Source organism: Mustela nigripes, chromosome 15, assembly GCF_022355385.1.
Source record: "Mustela nigripes isolate SB6536 chromosome 15, MUSNIG.SB6536, whole genome shotgun sequence".
Lineage (NCBI taxonomy): Eukaryota > Metazoa > Chordata > Mammalia > Carnivora > Mustelidae > Mustela > Mustela nigripes.
This window is the reverse complement of record NC_081571.1, coordinates 29,535,620-29,557,215: the sequence shown is the minus strand read 5'-3', so window position 1 is coordinate 29,557,215 and position 21,596 is coordinate 29,535,620. Positions and strand designations below refer to the sequence as shown.

Below are 21,596 nucleotides of genomic sequence, written 5' to 3'. Positions count from 1 at the left end.
ATTATAATCTGTAGAAATAAAATGGAAAACAGCATTTAGATGCCAGGGGAATTTATAACAGGGGACATAGACTACAGTGATAGCATTTGGAAAGGTGCTCAGTCAGTTTCTTTAAGAAATAGATATTTAAGCTAGAATTACATGAAGAGAAGGTAAGAGCGTTCTAAGCGGAGGGAGCAGCATATTTGAGGCCCATGGAAAAGGGGAAACTGGCCTTCTAACAAATGTGATTATGGAACTGTGACTATATGTTGATGAAAACATCTCATATGATCCTTATAAAGTATAATTGATTTATCCGTTATTTTAATCCAGAAGAACCTAACCCACAAGGAGGAAACCCACTTTATGCCTTTATTCCAGCACATATTAAATAATCGCTATATGCCTGACACTTTGCCAGCCACTGGAAATTACAGAAAGAAAAACCTCACAAACCTCTAGAATTTTACCCCTTGTGGGGAAGCAGGTGAACCAATACACCATTACAAAACAGTGCGGTTGTTCCTCTGCATTAGAGAGAACACCCTGTGCACAGGAAAGACATGATCGTGTTTGCCTGGCAGAGTCAGGGGCGGCTCTCTGATGAACTAGGCTCTGAGGGATGAGGGCATTCCAGGGAGTAAGGGCAGCATGTGAGAAAGCATGATGGATCTGGGGAAGAGCAATGAGTCATACCCAGGCTATTGGGAATGTCAAGGGAATGGGAAAGGAGATGAAGTTAGAAAGGTGGGCAGCAATTAGATCTCTGAAGCATCTCAGAAAGTTTTTATTTTATTCTATAGCCAATAAGGAGATTACACAGGAGAATATGAGAGATGGAGGAATCTGAACCAACTGCCAGGCTTAGAACTTAGTGCCCCTCTCACTTCTTATCTTTCAGATAAGGACCACTTCTTATCTTTCAGACTTCGGCACATAATCATGGGAAGCGCTGACTTACGCATAAGCTCTTGGGGTTCTTGATCACCAAATCACTGGTGTTCTTAGGACTTAATATTCTTACAACCAAAGAGAACTCCCTGCAAAGACAGAAAAAAAAAATTCCCAAGAAAATAAATAATCAAGTCCCAGCCCTTCCCGAACACCTCCTCCTTTTTGACCACCACCCCCCGCCCCAGTTGTATAGCTAAAGCAATAATAGCCACCATGCATTATGTCATTACCATCTATAGCCAAAAAAGTACATAACCACCAGAGGGCAATGAAAATGGCCATAAAGGCACAGAGTAGTAATTATTTTTGCATTAGCACCAGCCACACTAATATCAACATAGAACAATTACCATTCCTAAGCCCATAGTTATGCTATCACCTCTGCATGTCTTACAGGAGTAGATTGATGAATGACAGGGGAGGAATAAGCAATAAGACATTCGTGCAATGAGACCCCTGTTTCCTGACTATGCCCGTGGGCCATCAGTCATTACGGTGGTGGAAAGCCAGTGGGAGAACTTGGTTTTGATTACCACGGATCTAGCCAGTCCCCAGGCAGAAACCATAATTCAGCTCCCCTTTCTTTGGGCCCCTAGGAAGTGAACATTTGAGTGGGAGCAGAGCTCTGGCCATAATAACACAGCAGGCAGAGTCCTTTGCATTTATATCTTGTTATTCTGCCCATCACTAGGCAACCATTCTTTGTGCTTAAAACTACACTTCTACTTTGTAACACCTTATTCTTTGAAGTAGCCACTCTGGTTTGCAGAGTTCTAGGAGATATCCATTCTATTTATTTGTGTGTGGGTCAACCAGAATAAAAAAACCAAGCATTTCAAACCTTCAGCCTGATACAGGAGCTTCTCTGTGTTCTCCTGGCATCATATTAGAGCATGGATCATGAACTTCATTTACAATGGCCTGTTTGCTTCTCCGTGTCCTCCTCCAGAATGAGTTCGTGGAGGGCAGGTGCTCTATCTTATCTGTATAGCCATATCCCTAGCACAATGCCTGGCTACTTGGACAACACTCCGTAACTGTTGGATGGATGGATGGACGGACAGATGGATGGATGGATGGATGGATGGATGGATGGATGGATGGACAGACAGATGAATGAATGTTTTCCCTGAAATTCGAGTTTGGCAGTCATAGGTGTGATTATTTGGTTTAAAGAGCAAGCCAAGCTAGTTGAATAGACTTGGCTGGGAAGAATTAAGCAAAATGTCAGATAAAGAGCATTCAGCCTCTCTGGGTAGGTGTGATGTAGATGAACCAGGTGCCAGCTGGGGAAGCAAAGCCATTTTAGTCTTCTGGCTCTGAGCATCGTATGACTTACCTGAGGATCTGAATAGCAGAACCACAATGAGCAAAACAGCTCGTTATTGCAGAGACAAGGAAGTGGAGCTGTCTCCAAGTAACCACGTCTTAAGCTGGATATCCTAGAAGCAGAGCTGGAGACAAGGAGTCTTGTCTAAGTGATTTATTGAGGACATACTCTCTGGAGACCAGGAGGGAGAGGAGCAGAAAAAGGCAGGGGAAATGCCAACATGTGAGCCCAGCTTGGCACAAGCTGCAATTTGATTACTATGAGCTTTAGGATTGGTGCCATTTTAAGGCTAAGGCTAACTCTGTTTCTCCTATGAGTTAGTGATTGGCTGTGAGCTGTCCCTTGGGAGCAGGGGACCATAACTGCTTGGGTGAACACAGCCTTGTTCGGTGAACACACTGAAAGGTGGAGGGCAATTCTCTGGAGAAGGGGGCAACTGTGAGCTGTTAGCATTCAATTTCCAGAGCTGGGGTATGGGTGCAGTGACTGGCAAAGGTAGTCTGGGTACAGCACCAGTGGCATCTTCTGGAATTGGATAGTGAGAGATAATGTTGATTATAATAATCACTACCATTTATTGAGCACCTACTATATACAAAGTACTGAGCTAAATGTTATATCTATATCTATCTATCTACCCATATAGTCCTTAGAATTAAGCTATTAAGTAGGTAATATACTGCCATTTCCATTGGACTGATGAGGAAACTCAGAAAGTACCATATTTCATGCTTAAAATATTTCCTTTTTGCACCTGCAAAAAGGTTCTATTCCTATAGATAGAACCAGGATACTGCACAGCCGCCTGGCCTAAATTCCATGCATTCATTCAATTCCTGAATTCCACCAATGCTTTGGAGCACCTATTACATACTGCAACTTGGCTAGGCCCTAGGGAGGTGTCAGTGAACTGACAGTCTTGGACCCTATCCTCAAAGGGTAGAACTAAACCTCAGACCCAGTTCTAATACCCATGTGACCCAATTTAAAGACATAGTTTGAAAGAACAAATGTTGTTTGGACACCTGTTGTGTACATTCTGCTCCATCAGGCCTTGATCAACAGAAAATCTAGACCGCAGGCATCTATAACAATCCCCTTGAATTCCTCACATAAAATGTGCTTCTGGGGTCTAAAAATCAGTTTTCAAGATTTTGTACAAAGCAGGCACTGTAGGCCTTTTCCGTGTGTACAGAAGGATTGAGCTTGGTGATCTCCAAATCCCTTTCAATAGCCGGGGTTTCCTTCTGCTCATCACCCTGCTCTTGGCCAAATCCTTTGTAGGGGACTCTCATGGTCAGTGTCACGTGTCCACTTGGCCAGGCTATAGTCACTTATGGAACATTAATTTAGGTGTTGCTGAAGAGGCATTTTGTATATGTGATTAATAGCTGCTTAAATTGATTTTAAGTAATGATATCTTTGATAATCTGAGTGGGCTTTATCTAATCAGTTGAAAAGCTATTGTGGAGCAAAACTGAGGTTTTCCTGAGAAAGAAAAAATTCTATCTGTAGACTGCAGCATCACCGCTGCCTGAGAGTTTCCCATTTGCTGCAGACCTAACTTAACAGATTTCAGACTTGCCAGTACCCTCATATTCCCTTAAGCCAATACCTTGAAATAAATCTTTCTTTCTCTGTCTTTGTCTCTGTTTCTCTCTATATATGCATATGTATAAATACATATATACATACATATACAAAATCTATTCTCTGTCTCTTTATGCATGTGTATGTATGTATACATACATATACATATATATACATATACATATATGTGCACTATAAATATATTGTAGGTAGCATATGTATATAATCTTTTACTAGTTTTATTTCTCTTGAGAACGCTGACTGACATAGGGACCCGCATTTCCTTTTTTTCTTATAATACTGTCTGGACTGATCAATCTTGTATCTTGTGGTGTGTGTAATTAAGGCCCCCATCTGTTTACTAGTAGGCAGATGAAGCACATACTTCAAGAATCAATAATGCAGGGGCACAAAAACATGAGAAAACTTCAACTTTGATTCAATTAACTTGTCCAGAATTTTGTAATCAGAAAATCCATAGTTTTTATAAACATATAGTTCTGTGTTTTACATTATGCTTGGTTTTTTAAAATTTTGGTCTATATATGAATGGGAGGGACCATATCTTTTCATGTTAGGACCTAAAAAGGTGTTTATCAAGCTCTGTGTGTCCTCAAGTAAAATGTAAGCTCTATGAGGTCAGAGGCCAAGTCTTAGTGTTTTTGTGACCCTATCGTACCTATATGGAGCTTAACAGAGACTCACACATACAGGACGTCCTGATTCAGTATATTTTCATGTTGTTTTATTCTCCAGAATATGTTAACCTTTGGGGAATGGGAAGCATGCTCAGAAAAATGTAGGTTTGTTTGTTTTTAGGCCAATCAGTGTACCATCCCCGAGGGAGAGGCTGCTTTCTCAGTATAGTTAGAGATTAATATCTGAAAAGTATTTCAGAGACTAGCCCTTCTCTAGTTTCTCTGTGCATTGGTGGGGAGCAGATGACTGATACGCTCAGGGTTTGCAAGCATCTTAAGAGAGATTAGTTTTCACAATAGCCACTTAAGCTGTCCTAAGATAGCAAGAGGCATTGCAGGCAGTGGGAGGAATAAAAGGGGACTTTTGCTGAGACTTAGTCTAGACTCTTTCTTGAACACAACCTGGAATAGTGGTGTGATGTATAAACAGCAGGTGTCCAATAAATCTTTGACCATGGGTTGACTGCTTATTGACCCCTGGTTTATTAACACCCTTGGTGGAGAAACTAAAGAGAGGTTGAGGTCCAGAGTAGAACTCTTTCTGGAGCCTCCTGGAGAGCACTTTCATTCATCACCTTTCACAGAAATTATTTGGAAACAACATGACAATTATCCCAGACAGATGTTTGTGTGTATGAATTCTGAGGCTGTTGAGTCATCAGAGATATTACAAGCAAATGCATAATACTTCGGAGAGGGACATATATTCACCATTAGCTCTAGGTTGGCGAGTTCAGCACCAGGTAGGGGCTACTTATTGCTGTAAACACTTGACCCAAACCTTCCTCTTGGTCTGAACCTTCCTCCAGCCACTGAACAATATTCACTCTTTCTTGAACACAATCCATAATAATGATGTGAAGGGTAAACAGCAGGTGTCCAATAAATCAGTGTTCATAGGCCAGCTGAGTCTTGATCCCTGGATTATTAACACCCCTGACAGAGAAAGGAAGGAGAAATCCATGTCCTTACACAAATAGCTTCAGCTTCAAGTGAGAATTTGTTAGCTTGAAAATAGAAAGCATAATTATTTTGATCATAAATGAGGGACTTCCAGTTGAGTCCAACCTGTGATGTGAAACTTCCATTAACCTGAGTGTGCACCCCCAACGAGTCTCCAAAGACCTGGCTTAGTAGGGGTGGGTGCAGTGCTCCACTCTTCAGAACAGAATCATGTGTAGAACTGAGGTGTGATTCGGCTTGAATCATTCAGAACAAGCAATAACAAACGAGACCTTTTTGTCATTGCTGTAGCTCCATGAACAAGATTATCTAAGCAATTAGAGGACAGTTATTATCTACAGTCAGAAGGAGAGAAGTGTCAGAATGAGGCCAGCAGAAGCAGGGACGTGGTGGATAATTTATTAGATGTTGAGTGCCTGTTTTTCTCTCTCCAGGCCTCTGTGAGAGAAATATCCAAATGCCACAAGTATATCCCCAGGGAGCCGCAGGGTGGCAGGAGCCCAGGATGTGGGAACATAATTGCCTTTTATCTGCTCTGATTTGGGCTTTATTAAATCTTTTGGCTCCCAAAGCATTCTGTAGCAGAAGCGTTCACGATGTTCCACGCCTGGGCCCATTGTGCCGGCGCTGCTTGGCATGCGAGAGCCCGAGGGTCTGTGGAGCCTTCCAGCCCCTTCCTCCTCCTAAGCCTCACAGCCCATGTTGCCCTCACTCCCGATAAGCGCTGTCTGGGCTCCCCTCTAAGTTCTTTGGATGGAGGCTCCAGCCTTGTCTCCTTTCATTCCAGACTGATTGCTTCTGGGCTCTGGGCCTGTGAGAGACTACAAGGCTCATGAGAAGTACTGGTGGTAAAGATGAATTTTGCCCCCTTAGGAGAGAGTGGTGGGGCATAAAGGCTTTTGTAGGACTCTGAATATCTCCCTGTCCACCAATCTGTCTGTCCGTCCATCCATCCTTACATACATATATATACATCCATATGTAAATCTATAGGTACATACATACAGAGTAAAGCTCTGTTGTGCTCAGTCTGCTCAGAGACCAGGGAGATTTTGTGCTGAGGCAGCTCACAGCAGAGAGGAATACAGACTGGATGTCACGTGAGCATCAGAGATCATTCCCCTCTCCCATCAGCCTGGAGGCGCTAAGGAAACATGGAGACACCCACCTACTCCCCAGTGACCAAGCAATAGTTTATGCATGAAGTTTCAGCCTCCCAGGAAGATTTCAGTAAGTGAAACCTACCATTACCACGGTTCGGTCTTATAAAAGACACCCTAAGACCTATGCTAACTAGCAAAAGCTGGTGGTTACCGGAGGCATTCAAGGCTCTCTATCTTGTCTGTGTTTGCTCACACCAAGGCCCCTACTTTCCCCACACCCCCACAGCTCTACACACACACACACACACACACACACACACCCTTTCGGTTTGCACCAGCCATACCCAGGTATTGAGCTCTCCAAAACAAAGAGCTGTTTCATACCTCTATTGTCCTTCCATTCTGTCTTCCAGGGCCTGGTGAGGCCTCAGCAGCTCGTGGGAAGAGTCTACCATCTCCATCACTGTGCCCTGCCCATATCTTCTTTGTAACAGCCCTTCAGTATGTGTGTGTAACTGCAGGTCGCCTAGTGACTGTGTGTATGCAGAGCTCACTCATCTTTGCGTCCTGGGGCCCAGAACAAAAGCCATGAAGTTTCTGAAAAGTAAGTAACAGTAAATATTCAAGTATCTTATTAATTTTGTGTTCATTATATTTCTCTCGTACTCATTCATTCATTCATTCATTCAATTTCACAAGCTTATTGAACACCTACTATGTGCCAGGCAGTATGCTTAATCCAGCCTTCATGGTCCCTTCCCTTAAAAATATTTTAAACCAGTATCTTAAAATTAACCTTGGAGGGTTGTGCTAATAGTGTGTGTTCAAGTTTTGGGGTGAGTAGGAGGAAAAAAATACCATCTTATATTTACACAAGGGATTTATAGTTTTTACAAAGCATTTGACAGTCTTTTATCAAGACTACCCCTGGTTAAGTAAGTAGGGTCTTGCTCATTCCCACCCCAGGGGACCACAGAAGACAACACGGTTCTAAAATCTGAGCTGTGTGTCCTCTCTGGAGCAAACATATGTGTTCACCAGCTCCTGGTGCCACTTTGAAACAGGGAGGGGTGACAGATGGCATTTGTGCCACTCCAAGCATTGTAGGTGGCACTCAGCCACTCTGCTGCATTACTATCACTTTGTACTTTGTCATCCTTTCCCTTCTTTCTCTCTCCTATTTGTTATCTTTCTTTTCCCTTCCCCTTTCTCTCTCAGATGACTTTATCATCCCCTACATAGGCATCCTTGGGCATTACTTAGCATCTGACATTTGAGTTCCCTTCATTCTTAGGCTGGACTATACCCAAACTCCAGAATGTGAAGTGGGGGGATGGGAGGTACAGAACTGGTCCAGACTCTGCGTCCCTCAGGCTGTTGCTGACTCCATTCCATGCCAGACACCCTAAGGTGAACGAGCTGAACCAGCCACTCACCCTGGCCCATCAGCAAGAAAGGAGCCAGGAAAGGGACAGTATGGCTTGGTCTGGTTTAAGCAGAAGAACTTCAAAGACACACTCAGCTGCTTAGGGTTTCACACTGTTGCCCCAGGGAATAGGAGCAGAAAGGCAATGCTTGCTTTCCCCCAACACATTCAGAAAAACCCCCTTATCCCAGCATTAGTCTCTCCAAACCCTGCACGGGAACAGTGAATCTTAACTGACGCTGATTTATTGGAGCAGAAGAGGGAAAGTAACAGCCGGCCCTAAATGTCAAGGTGAGGAGTGTAGCCTGGTTAGAAAGAGAGCCAGGAGTGTTCCGTGGGGTGTAGCACGTGACCGGGATCGTCAGGCCTGGAGGGACCAGGAGCCAATTCGAGTGGGAGGTGTTGGGAATGCAAAGTCGGCTGTAGACTCAGCACATTAAAAATGTCAAGAACAAGGCAGAGAATAATGCGAGGGGAAGAGTGCCTTCTGTTTTGTGGGAGGCAGGTTACGAAATGTTAGAAGCGCACGTTTGCTTTCATGTGTCTGCTTGGTTGCAAGTCCAATCTGCTGTCTGCTGGAACCCAGGAGAACTGATGGGAATGTGGCATCCAGAATCCTGCTCCCATTCCAGGAAGTCCTGGCTCTACCTTCCCGTGCTCCGGAGATTCTCCTGCTGCTGCATGAAGAGGAATTTATAGAGCGAGTCAATCCAGGCACGCTCAACGAAAGTGAGCATTTATGGCGCTGCTCATCAGGCCTGAGAGCTAGTGAGGACTAGCTGAGGCCGCACCTGCTCAGAAGTCCATGTGGTCGACAAAACAAGACAAAACGACAGGGAACTTCCAGGAAAGATTCAGCGTGGCACTGTTCTTAAAGACATTGAGCTCCGTTCTCTGTTTCTCAGCTATGCAGCCCTGCTGCAGGGGCGCTCCTGGATATGCAAGAGGAGAGATTCTTCCAACCTTTAGAGCTCTGTAATTTATTACTACCAGAGCCACAGTCTTTCTATTCAGTGCCCACCCAGGAAATGCACACTTGCCACTCTCAGCAGGAACCTGTTTTGAAAGCCCCCATGTATGAAGTGCTCCTGGGAGGTAGGAGCTGAGCCACTGTCTTAGGGGAATTTCTGGAACTTATTTTCCCATTGGTAAAACCTCAATAATAACACCTGCTCAGTTGACTTCCAAGAGTTGTGGGCAGTCTTAAAGGAGCCCATACGTGTATCTGGAAGCACCTTCAAATGGAAGGGATGCTCATTGCTCAGCGTTGGCCCATTCCACTGGTTTTAGGCCCTACGGCAGGCATCTTGCTGGCTGATCTCGCAAAGAGGTCTTTCTCTCACCTTCAAGTGCAGCATTCTGCTTGGGAGGCCAGAATGTCCTTTGGTCTAGAGGAAACTAGGCCATTTTTTGCAATAGGTCCAGGCAGACCAAGTCCAGGACAGGACACCTTCAGGGTCTCTCAGAACATTACCTGGCGATAGGCCGAGCAAGCCTGTTTGCTGCCTTGGGTGGTGCCCAGACCCTCCTGTCTCTTCATTTGCAGATTTCTGAATCACTCTAAAAAGTGGTGGTTGGAGCAACATAACTTCCCCAGATCATGGCGAGGGGTAAGCCACGGTCATTAGCATGTGTCATTAAGACCTCTGGGATGTCACCAGAGAAGGACCTGTCAGTTGGACCCAACTGTCCAGGTAAATCAAAGAATGCTTGTCAGCCCCTCAGGATGGGCTGCCCTCAAGGTGTACTCAATGCCGAAAGGTTGGAAAAACTAACAATTCTGAGAGAGGACTCAAGTTTTCACGCATAAGCAAGCACTGGGGACAACACTCAGGTCTGTGACAGCGTTAACAATACCAATTGTAATATTCAACACAGGCTCAGCCAAGGTCCTTGGGGAGTGATAGTGTGGGGAGGGGTGCTGTGCCCTCCATCTAGGCTCCAAAAGAAAAGCTCTTAGTATTACCTAGTTAAAAACAATGTAAGCAAGGCAACTCTGTGACTGAAACATGTTGATGGTGAGGGAGAGACTTGAGGGAGACTCTGAGCAATTCCCAGAATAAATTCCCACGTAAATTCAAAGAATACTAGTGGAGAGAAGCCACTGCTCGCTGTCTTTTAAGCCAAATAATATCTTCCTGCCGGAAAGGGGGTTGTTCTTGGCAGTTGGAAGTAAATGTGAGGAGGGAATCAAAACATGATGCCTGAGAAAGGAATCCATCAGAAATCTGAAGGCAGGAACATGGTGAGAAATAACAAAGAAAGATGAGTTGGTGGCAGGAACAAAGATTAACTGTACCAAAAGAGATGACATGTTGGCTCTTAGAATAGGATTGGTGACGCCATGTACTTGATAGTAGGCCTGGGGCAGCCCAGCTGCAGGTCTGTGCATCCTTCACTCCATTCTTAGGGCTCAGAGGAAGGTCCCTGCCCAAACATGGGGATCTCAGGTCAGGCTTCTGGAAGCTGAAGCCGCAGCCCCCACTGCCTCCTCGCACCAATTCTGGAAGGACGCTCCAGGACCAAATCAGCGAGGCTTCACCTTGTGATAGAAAAAGTCAACACAGAAGGTAGTGAAACCTGGCAGAGAGTATTTTCTCTTCACTCTGCCTTCAGTTACTGGAAGGGCCTCTGGGGGGACTTCAGCAAGTTTGACAAATGGCAGAAGTATTGGGAAGAAATTTTTTTTTGCTGGCAAAGGGGAGTGGATGATTGGGCGTAGACATGCCACTGTAGTTCTTAGTACTAAAACTGTAGAGGACGGGCAGAAAGGCCAGCTTCCTTGCATGTTTGGTCACAGCTAATGTCCCAGTGCCTGTGTGCAAACTCCTCAAGTATTAGCATTTGGGTAGAGATGAAGTTCTCTGTGGTGGCAAGAATGAATTCATCCCGAACGATATCCTGGATGCCTCCAGCTAGAGGCATCAACGTGTGCACGTGAGTCATCAGGCAGAAACGACTACACTCGCCCGACTCCAAAATCCGTGACTCACAGAACACTCACATACACGAATACCCTCTGTTTCCAGAAGCACCTTTCTCCAAGTGGCTGGGAGCGGTTTACGAGCTGCTAGCTCATCCTCAGCATGTCCCCTGCAGGGAGAGCAAAAGGTGGGGAGAGAGGAAGGGTAGACATAATCATCTGCATTTTATGTGGGGAGACTGAGGCCCAAACAAGCCCGCAAGGGAAATGTGTAGACATTTTTGAGTCAGATACTGCCCATGGAAGAGCCAAAATGAGCGGTTCAGAGTCCTCAGTAGACTGTTTTCTCAGGCAGCTGTTCTCACACAGCCTCCAAACAGGTGAGCCAAAAATGCAAACTCACTGTATTTTACATTTATAACCAACTTCCCACCCTTCATTCTGCCCAGGACCTCTGTTCCATCTCCCTGTGACCTTTTATTGACTTCCTTTCCTCCTGAGCCGCTCTCAGTTCTGACAGACACCTCATTCCTGACATTCACTTGACCTCAGTACTGATCCTCGGTATCTCTCCCCTTCTGAATCTCTACCACCCTCTCCCCTCACCTGTTCCTCACCCAGACATCTTGATGCCCAGAGGTCCGATTGGCAATAGGACGAAGACTGGGGCTGGAGGAAAGTTCACAGAAGGAGTATAAAATGCCCATTTTACTCATTTATTTTTGAAAATCCAAACGTTTGTCAGATGAGGCTTTAGACCAGATCTAAATACCCTCATGTCAAAATAACCGCTGCAAAGTGGCCCTGTTAACATAGCTGCATCCAAAGGACTGGCGGTCTAGATGTCACCTGCTGCTGGCTGGCTTTGATCCTCTTTTTTGTGGCCTTGCCTTCTGTCGCTCTGGCTTCCGGTGTGTGGTTATTCAGAAGAGTTAGCACCGGGGCAGCTTCCTACTGTGTTGTTCCGAGGGAGGAGTATATAGATGTCACACATGGAACCCGTCTAAAAACCCAACAGGATGCTAACGCCATGGCCATGTGTCTCTGCCTCCCCGTGAGGCAGCCAGGCTGGCATCAGTCCTCTCCCCAACCTCCTTCCTGCCCCCATCCGCCCACCAGCTCTTGTTGGGTCAGAAATACAGTTCTCCGGTGGTGCCAGACAGCCAGATGATGCTGGAAAAAAGAAAGAAAAAGGAAAAGCAGATTTCTAAATTAAGCACACGTCTCATTTATAAAAATAAATAGCCACAGCCTAGCAACAAGCTGACAGCTCAGCTTCCCTCCGTGATGTAACCTCTGTGGCTGGAGCCGGGGATGACACAGCCTCCAGAGAGCCCCACGCCCTGGCCCCTTCCCATGTGTAGTAGTCACCCGGAGAGTGCTGACACTGGCTTTTTGAGGACCCAGCTTCTCATTCAAGGCCAACCAAGGGCCAAGCTCCAAAGGAGCAGAGAGGAGCCAGAGCTTTCCAAGCTTGGTGAGGCCCCCAAACACCTACAAACTCTTGGCAATAACTGACACACCTGAAGTGAAGGCAGATGAGGTTCTGTGGGCTCTTCCGTTGAAATAGAAGTGGCTTCTTGAGACCCTGACTTCTCCGTTCACCACTGAATGCCCAGTATCCAGCTTAACACATACACACTAGGCTCTTAGTAACTGAATGGAGGTATGAATGAATGGACAGATGGATGCTATCATCCCATCATCTCTGCCCTCTAGACTTTCTGCTCTAAATAGTGTGAACTCCTGAAGATGAAGAGAGGCATAATCTCCCGATTATGACATGTACCAAAGAGGAAGTGTTTTCTGGGATTTGAGCCAATAGCTGGAGTGAGCACCTGTGAGGCTGTTAAAGGGTGTAGGCTTTTACTGCTCCAGGTGCAGACTGTATGGTCTTCACACATGGAGAGGGACCCAGGGTATGGGAGGTGTACTCGGTAATAATTGTCAGTTCTGGGGCACCTGTGTGGCTCAGCCAGTTGGTGTCTACCTTCAGCTCAGTTCATTGTCCCATGGTCCTGGCATTGAGCCCCACCTTGGGCTTTCTGCTCAGCAGTGAGCCTGCTTACCCCCTCCTCACCTGCTGCTCCCCCTGCTTGTGCGCTCTCTCTCTCTCTCTCTGGCTGTCAAATAATAAATTATAATAATAATTGTCAGTTCTCCCAAACCTTCTCTCATTCTTTAGGCAACATCAGCTCCAAGGAAGAGGTATTACCAGACAGAGAATGTACAGAACAAAATAGTACATGAGTTTTTGGTGTTAGTCCTTTTGGAAAACAAAGTGGATTCTGCTGTGCCCTTGGAGTCTCCATAGGCCAAACACGTCAGAAATGGACCACAGTGTGGAAGATTTAATCTTATCACCAACCCTCTCAAGTCACAAAATGATTCTGACTCTCCTCAGAATACTAAACATTAAGTAATCTTCTACATTCCATGAGGATCCTGCTGAGGTTGGAGTGGACAATCTTAACTCCTGGAAGCAGTGTTTCTGTGAGGCCTCACATACTCCCTACTGACCAGAGAGCGGTTGTAGTCAGAAAATCAGTCACAAATCACCATCTCAGAGCAGGGGCCCTCGGTTAAAAAGATCAGAGAAATTGGCTTACAGTTGTCTTTACATACCCTGTCTGGTCTGACCGGAAGCAGTAAAACCACATCCATGTCAATAGGAAGAAGGTTCTTAATTAAATTCAGATGTACAAGAATATATTACCAGTCTATTTTTGGGATGATAATCTATTATGGACAAAAAAAATTCTGAACAGCAGCAAATGTGGTACAGTTGCATCGTGCTCCACATAACAGCACACAGCAAGAAAGCAAGAGTCATCAAAGACACCGATCATCTCAATCCCATAGCCTTCCTGAAGCATCTAAACTGTGGCGCTGGGACATTTAGGAAGAGGGACTTCACCAGTGGCCTGATTAGAGGTGTGACCACAAGGACACAGCCCCAGCAGAGGATAAGCAGAGAGACTGATCAGGCTACTCAAAATCTAGAGTGACATCTCTTTGGTGATACTAAGAGTAACCCTCTCCAGAGCAGGTCAGCCATGACACTCATAACCACAGTCCTATGCTCCAGCCTGGGAAGGGCACAGTGTGTCCTGTGGGTCCCTAACGCTCTTGCCCAGGGCTTCCGCTTCTGAAATGGCTGCATAGTGATAAGATGCAACTGACCCCCACTCTCTTTAAGCATTACAGAAATTCTTGAGACTGGAATCCAAAACTTGACTTTGTGACCTTAACACCTTGGAAATGCAGTTTTCTTATCTATAAAATGGGGAGAGTAGAGGCTCTGCTCTTCAGTCTCCCAGGATTGTGTGAGGATCAAATACAACATTGTTATGTTCAAATGTTTCTCAGCCTGCAAGCTATTCTTCCCTGTGATTTTTTTTTTCTAAATTGTAGAGGTATACAGTAAGAAGTTTGTTTCTGATGTGGGGAATGTGACTTCCTTCATCACAAACTTCCAGGATGCTACCTGGTTTTGGTGTACCAGAGTTTGCTCTATCCTCGTCGTAATCCTAATTTTTTGGCCTATTTTCACTTCACATACCAGAGACTTCTAATATTTGTGTGTATCTGTGTGTTTGTAACTTTCTCTCCCCTTAGGTTTCTTGAATTACTGCTCGGGTTCTAGAATGCATGTGAGGCTTTGGGGGATGTGCATGGTCCAGCCGTTCACATTGCAAACGGAGGCCCAGGGCCCAGATACTTAATGTACCCATGCCCGGTCATGCATTGAAGGAGACACAAGCTCCCTGCTGAGAAGGGAGTCCAACATGGGGCTTGATCCCGGGACCCTGGGATTATAACCTGAGCCAAAGGCAAACGCTTAACCAACTGAGCCACCCAGGCACCCTGAAATAATTTAATTTTTAATAAAAAGATCCATGAATGGGGGAGAGAGAGACAAAATTTCCATTAAAGGATTCCTATAAAGATGTAGATCCCATTCATCAAAAAGAAAAACACTTGATGGTAAATTAGGGCAATCCATATTACATAAGAAGCGGACCACAAAAGTGCTTCCTAATTGTTTTAATTTCATGGCACACATTTTTAAAAATTACGATGTCTGCAACATGAGGTGAACTGGAAGGAGGAGTTACTTAAGGCCAGAGGTGACCAACCAAGGGACTTCTGAACCACAGAAACTCTCAGTCCCCCGAAGGCTGAAAGGGCCAGTATACCAGCTCACTTGTAACCCACTGACTTCTTTGAACCATAGAACTACAGCATTCTGGCTGAAACACACAGGTCTAGACTCTGCTCCATTACAAATCTGAAATCCATGTTTTCTCTAGGCTTCTGGTGAAACTCGCAAAGCCTAGGAAAAACTCCCTCTGATGACCCAATATTTCAAAGCTACCTTAATGGGCATTTACTACAATGAGACAGGTGTGGGTTCCTGTTTACGTTTCTACTTCTTTGGTCCAGGTTTATCCCATATGTACACAGAGTTACAGGTTGAGCAATGACCTAATGATTTGCAAGAAGGAAGTAATCCTTGGTCACATTTAGCCTGCGTTCAGTTGCTGACCTGAAATGAGTTTTACATAAACATTACAAAAAAGATATTGCCAACAATTTAAAAATTCAGAAATTTCTCATTAATAAATTCAGGTAAACTGGCTTCTTTGAAACATGGGAAAATCTGATAACTCAGTCATAATTCCCCCCATGGTCATAGTCATCTGAGACTAAAGGCCTAAGCAGTGCAGTGGATAGGAGTGTTGGCTGCAAGGTTTCAAATCCCATCCCTGTTGCTTTCAGGTAACATACTCATGAATTTAACTTCTCAAAGTCTTGGCTTTTCGTTTATTTTTTATTTTTTAGAAAGTGCACAAGTGAATGAAGGCGGGGGGTGGTGGCAGAGAGGCAGAAGGCAGAGGAAGAGAAAAAATCTTCAGTTGGCTTCATGCCCAGCACAGAGCCTGATGTAGGGCTCAATCTCATGACCCTAAGGCAAAATCAAGAGTTGGACTCTTAACTGACTGAGCCACCCAGGCATGCCATGTTTCTCGTTTTTAAAGACAGTGTTAAACTAATAGCATTGATTTTTGTGTACAGAAAAATGCTCGAAACAGTGGCTGCCATATAATAATCACTTAGTAAACGTCAGTGATTTCTACCCCCCCACCCCCACCCCACACCTTCCCTTACACAAGTAGCTTTGCTATTTTTCTGAGCATAACTATTAGTCTGGATAGTTCAATAAAATGAGTTTGGCACTCGTGGTGCCTCAGGTCACAAGGTAGTAACTCAAGTCTACATCCTTCCCTGGGTTGATTGGCCCCATCCCCAGCCTGACACATACCCTTCTTCTTCTCTGAGCTTCTTCCTCATCCCACAGGAGCCCATAATGAAACCTGACAGCAGGGCAAAGGACACATAGCCACCCTGAGTTCTCAGACTTCTAATTAGAGTTTTATGAACAGAAGAAACATGGTTCCCCTGGTTGCTTCAAGGTGTCTCATCCACTTTCTAATAGCAAGTCTTTCCCAGCATTTTGCCCCTTAGCCGCAACCCCCCAGGCAAATAAGGAGAGAATCTTTAGAGTAATTCAGTTAGCAAGTCAGTCGACAAGAAGACATGAATCTACAGAAAAATATGGAGGTGCTTTCCTCATAGAAAGTTGTTTTTCATAAACCAATTTCTGCTGCTAAGCAACCTTGATGATGCCTCTTGTAGATATATAGCTAAAGACTGTCCTTGATTGTCTACATTGGATTAGGCTGACGCTCTTATGAGTCAGAAGAAGGTACCAGAGAAAGTTTAATTCAGGCTGGGATGAATGTAAAATATTTTGTAAGAAGCAAAATAAGAGCAGCATGCCCAGGTAGTGATGTATAAGGCATACAGTCATTTTACTCACACTTTGGGGTGTCAAGCTTGTTTGGGGAGTTTACTCTAAAGAGCTGGATTGTTCATTCATAGCTGAGTGGATAGAGTCATAGTGTGAGAGACAGTCTCCCTGGTTCTCTTAAGAAGACTAATAATTAAAGTTGTGGTTAGATCTTACACCAATCTAAGGGAAGTCCAGTGGAACTCCCTGGAATCGAGAAAGAGCCTTTGAGGCAGATTCGATGTTGCAACTGTCAAATCCCACAGCATAGTCATTATGCTAAGGAGATGAGGTGAACTGTGAGCCAGCCAATAAGAACAGCTGGAGAGTGGTACCATTTCCAATTGCTTCAGTCTCTTGGCTCTATTTGGAGAGGTTGGGCAGGGGCAAAGCCAGCTCCACAGTTCCTTTTACAAAATTTAACACACTAGGTGGTTACACCTCCCATTGCTGAAAACATGGAAAATTCTCTGTTGCAATTTCCTAAGCCTCTAAACATATATTTCTCCTAAGAACTAAATGTGGCTATTTCAACAAAGCCAATCAGTTAACATAAAGAACATTCGGAGGGAGAAATGTTTGGAGTGGGGAAGGGGATTTCTTACAAAGTTCAATGACTTCTTAAAAAAAAAAAAAATTCAATGACTTCTTTATAAACTTCTTTGCCATATTTTTGATAGTGTAAGAGTCTAATTAAAAATACCACTATAGGGGCACCTGGGTGGCTCAGTCGGTTAAAGCCTCTGCCTTCGGCTCGGGTCATGATCTCAAGTCCTGGGATTGAGACCCATATCTGGCTCTCTGCTCAACAGAGAGCTTTCCCCCTCTCTCTCTGCCTACTTGTGATCTCTGTCTCTGTCAAATAAATAAATAAAATCTTTTAAAAAATATACCACTATAAGCTACTAAGGATAAAACTGCAAGAAGTGTTAAGAACTGCTGGGTATTTTTAAAATATTTCATTCATTCATTCAGGAGAGAAAAAGAGCACAACAAGGAGAGCTGTAGAAGGACAGGGAGAAGTAGTCTCCCCACTGAGCCTGGAGTCTGATTTGGGGCTCAATCCCAGGACCCTGGGATCATGACCTGAGCTGAAGGTAGACACTTGACTGACTGAGCCACCCAGGTGCCCTGAGGAACCACTGTTCAGACCATCTTCAACACTTGGTTCTTTCTCCTTTACTTCTAATCTCTAAAAATATCACCAAAACTCAGGGCTTCTCACAACAAATCCTTATCTCTTCCCACTACTATGACTCCCTCCAGGCTACTCTGTCCCACCCCTGAACTGTGGAGTAACATCTCAAGTGGAGGTAAGAAAAATAGAGAGCCTTAAAGAGATAACTGCCTCCTGAACTCTACCATTTTCTTCTTCCTGCTGGAGGAAATAAAACAAACCTATGGCACAGACTTGGCCATATAATTCTGAGTCAGTGTCAGTCTCATTGGTCAGGAAGCCATTTAACTTCACTTTGCTTCAAGCTTTCCATCTATAAAAGCAAAGCATATGACTTGCTGCCTACTCATTAACCAGGACTGCGCTGGGAAGACTCATGAACAAAGGTTTAGAGAGCTCCTGCAAGGAGTGGAGAAATCTCATCACCATGTACGTTCAGGGAAAAAATGGAAACAGTCCTTGTCTGTGAAAATGAAAGAAGTCGCTTCCAGTCTGATGACAACTCTGTGCCATGAAGTTAAGCATAGGAAAGATCCAATGAATGCCAATGGAAGTTGCCAGAAGCAATGGAGATGAGAAGGGTTAAGCAGGCACCAGGATCCAGCAGCTGACCAGCTCTCTGGGGAAGTTGGACATGCTGTCAAGAACAGTCAGAAATCCAGAAGACTTTTCCCACATAATCCCTGCATTGGACACTTTCAATATCTTGATCAGTTTGTTAATGACATAGGTTATGGGCAGGTTTCAATATTCATCAAACTGTACCAAATGTGCAGTGTATGTAAATTTTATCTTAATTTAAAATCAGTCTATCTAATCCCACTCAAACAAATGAGTTCCCTACTGTGCCACGAACAGCTATATTCCAATTACCTATTTTTATAATAGTCTCAGATTTATATTTAACAAGATAAATGTATGCAAATATCATGTATATCGTAATCATCAACACAGATTAAAATTGGCTACCTGCCATTCTCTAGGAACTTATCTCTGCACATATATAATGCAGTGATAACCTTTCAAATGTCAAATGCCTTTGGAATTATCAAAAATAAAATTAAACTCTGAACAGCAGACTTTTAGTGTTAAATATGTTTTACAATGTTCTAATTCATTAAAAATTCATAAAGCATGTGTGGAAATGTAACAACTCTATCAGAATATTGGTCTGCCCAGATGATCCTATACTCTTAGTAAGCCTTGTAATAGAGTTTCCAATATATATTATTTAGACTTGAAGAAAAAACAGGCAACAGCAGTCATAACTGAATTCATGAATTGATTGTTGTTTGGTTTGCTGTTCTAAAAAAGAAGATAAATCTTTCCTAGGTCACACGTGTGACTTACTGAGAACAATCAGTGTTTGAAAGCTGGGTCCTTACTAAAGAAATATCACACTTTTATAAATCATACATACTTGTGAAATTTGAGTTTGTGTATTTGTTTTCTAATAGGAACTTCAAATAAAGAAATAACTTACTCAAGAATAAGTAAGAAATAAAACCCAGTAACTTAATTTGCCACCATTTTAATATTCTTATCAATACCAGCACAGGTTTGGTCTTTAAAGGCAGTCAGGTACAGTTGTCACACCATCTTCCTCCTCATCATTATAGTTTGGGTAATCTAAGACTCTGAGATTTGCAGGAAGAAAATGTATCCAGGAGTGCTCCAGGGAGGAGTAGCTGTGAGAGAGCTCAGGTAATGGGCATGGAAGATGCTGAGCCACATGCAGTGGCAACAAAGACCTCAGCTGATCTCAGGAGGAACTCTGACGATGGAAGGAGACTCTTCTGATGACCCTTTGAGGAACTGGGGACCAGACTTTGTATTCCCACATCAACCTGTCATTGAATGTGGGCTGCCACAGAAAAGGGTCATGACCTTGGGCAAGAACGCTTTTTTTGGCCGAGGGAGCCTTCAGCAGCCAGGAGAATGAATGCTCCAGACGTGAAGGGGAATCTGCTGTGGCACCACAGCATCCACTATAATCTTCATGATAGAAGTCTCCTAAATGCCTGGCCATGTGCTAGGTTCTTTATACACACTCTCTAATTCCCACTAAAGTACTTTTGGGGGAGAAATTTTACCGCTTTTTAGAGCTGGGGAAAACAAGGCTTAGGAAAGCTGAGTAACGTGCTCCAAGACCAATCATCCAGCTACTGCTTAGCAGTACAATGTTCAGACACAAGCTACATGTATCCAAAGCCCTTGCTCTTGATCAAAACTGTGGATGTAGAGTCAGGAGGCTGGGGTCCCCTCCCACCGACCAGTTGTGTAGTCTTCACTAAGACACAGCTCTGAATCTCTTCTTAATCTTCAGATGGTGGACATCTTCATGAAGCATTCAGAGACCCTCTAAGGCACCAGAAACTGAGGAGGAAGGGGCAGCTGAGCCAGAGATAGAGGAATAACTTTTTTATGGATCTGCTTTCCAGGGCTGGTTGTATCCAACCATCAATTTGGAGGTGTCTATAAGGGGCAGTGAACTTGAGTGCCATTAAGGCCAGGGTCAATATACAAGGAGTTTTGGGGTGATGTCTGTAGTCAGATGAGGAGCTATGGGTGTAACTCTGGGTTGTCCATCCACCTGGAAGCAAGACCCCAGGGACAGGGAATTCAGCAAGAGGGGGAAGATGTTAAGGGTCCCAGCTGACAGGTGCCCATAGGGAGGTCTCCAGTCTGGCTGGACTAATAAAACTTTATTCTGGTTTACAAGGCCAAGGTGATCTTTACCTGCAGATATATTTCTCCCACCACATCTATTACTACTCCTACTTCCTGCTCTCCCCTCAACTATATTAAGCTACTTCCTTTTCTATAAAATATACTATGTGCTTTCTTAGCTTCAGGTTTCTTCCTGGAAGACCATTCTCCCTGACTTCTTTTCTTTACCTGGCTAACTTCCACTGATGCCTCAGAACTCTTCCAGGAAGCCTTCCTTGACTTCCCAAGATTGGGTTAGGTGACCCTCCTGTGGTAAGCCAGGGCACCATGTGTTAGGAGGATTGTATAATGACTGACACATAATAAGCACTCTAAAAATAGTGGCTGTTACTTACTATTATTCTTCCTTGATAGCACCTATCACTCTGAATTGGAGACTATGCATGCCTTGCCTGAGCCTAGGCCTTTACTCTGTCTCTAGCACTGCCATATTGCATAGAATACAATAAATGCTTGATAAACATTTGTTGAAACAGTAAAAACCTCATTCACACAACTGGGTAAATATGGACAGGACAGTATGAAAGAAGGAGCAGAGAAGGGGTTGGGGAAGGCTCTCTTGCAACCTCCTAGAGACTAACCCACAAAATCAATGCCAGTCTCTCCCTGGAGGTGGGCTTGAGCTTTTATATGTGTTGGCTTTTGTGCTCAAGATTGTGTAAGTATTTGGGAGAAATCAGGCCTCCAAGGTGAAGATCTTCAGAGCCTGAAACTGAGTGGGCAGACAGAGATGGTCATGTGGGCAGGACCATTGTTCACAATGGGATTTTCATTCTCATTTTTTAAAAGAGGTAGTGTAGCTTATGGAATAAACATGTGATTTGGGATCAGACGTACCTGCATTCAAATCCCTATTTTTTTAAGTA

General features: G+C 44.2%; 2 long non-coding RNA genes across 3 annotated transcripts in view; both read right to left on the bottom strand.

Moving 5' to 3' along the window:
• Positions 1-801: 801 nt before the first annotated feature.
• On the bottom strand, positions 802-7,132 carry LOC132002549 (uncharacterized). Its single transcript, XR_009399942.1, has 3 exons — positions 7,005-7,132; positions 2,276-2,390; positions 802-1,022 (listed from the first exon to the last, which is right to left on the bottom strand). It is a non-coding gene; the product is annotated as an uncharacterized LOC132002549 (long non-coding RNA).
• A 4,546-nt stretch (positions 7,133-11,678) lies between these two features.
• LOC132002785 (uncharacterized) overlaps positions 11,679-21,596 on the bottom strand; it is a 68,796-nt gene continuing 58,878 nt past the window's right edge. For both annotated transcript variants that reach the window (XR_009400010.1, XR_009400011.1), the window contains exon 3: positions 11,679-12,142. This is a non-coding gene — a long non-coding RNA (uncharacterized LOC132002785). The remainder of the gene's footprint in view (positions 12,143-21,596) is intronic.